Below are 1,241 nucleotides of genomic sequence, written 5' to 3' on the forward strand. Positions count from 1 at the left end.
GGGACTGCAAGTAGTGTCTACATTCCTTCAGGAGACTAGCGGGAAATTAACCAGGGCCTACAGCAGAATAATATTTGATCTCATTTATTGCTGCTTTGACGTTTGAAGCAGTAAAGATTATGTCTGAGATTATATGTTAGGAATCGACTTCGTCCACATCCCTTACGTCAATATCAGTGGGATCACTAAAGACAGGGTAATATTGTTTCTGAAGTACTTCCGCCAGTTCTTTAGCATCATGTTGGAGAAGCAGGTTTTCATGTTGGTCTGCCGACGATGTTTTTCCATCTCCAGTCTCTTCATTGTTGTTGAATGTGGATGTTGCATGTGGGAATATTTTCACTGGTTGATTTCTTTATTAAGCTTTTTGGTGCTGTTTCTGTTTGTGCTAGTGGATTTCGTAGGAGTGAGTTTTGAGCATGCATAGGTGGCAATGTCCTCAAAACTCTGTCATGTGGTTTCAGTGTCGGTGGAGCTGAGAGTGAAGGACTAGACGATAAAGGACAGATCGTGTGTGTGTATGTGCGTGTGTGTGCGTGTATGTGTGTGTAGGCGTGTGGGCAAGATATACATGTGTATTATATAATATAGATATATACATATAATATATAAGTAGAGAGAGAAAGAGAGTGAGAGATAAATAAATACCTATTTATGTATATACAATTGTACACACACACACAAACAAACAAACTACGTAAAAGCCGAATGAGAACTACAATTTAATTGAAACTACAGTTCTACGGTCAACTGAAAATATATTAATAGGTCTGACAAAGTGGCAAGCTATCGCCATTATTAAAATAAGCTCGCACTTAAAAATCCTCATAATAAGAGTAATTAGGTGTGTATCTGTTATTTAGCGCCAGTGTTGTGTCCGTGTATACACACACATATTCTGTGTGCGTATGTGCATGTGTATGTGTGTGTGTGTGTGTGTGTGTGTGTGTCTGTGATTCAGTGGTAGTGAAACAATAATATTGTGCAAATGTACCAGAGATGTGTGAGATAAGAGTCAATAGCACTGACATTGTCATCAAAGATCCAGAGCGCAGGCGTTCGTGAGATGATTGATGTGTGTGTCACACCAACGAGAACATTTCGGTGAAGAAACAGAGAAACAAAGAAAAAATTATATATATATATGTGTGTGTGTGTGTGTGTGTGTATACATGTATGTGTATATGTGTGTATATATATATATATGTGTGTGTGTGTGAATATATATGTATGTATATACA

Source organism: Octopus bimaculoides, chromosome 5, assembly GCF_001194135.2.
Source record: "Octopus bimaculoides isolate UCB-OBI-ISO-001 chromosome 5, ASM119413v2, whole genome shotgun sequence".
NCBI lineage: Eukaryota > Metazoa > Mollusca > Cephalopoda > Octopoda > Octopodidae > Octopus > Octopus bimaculoides.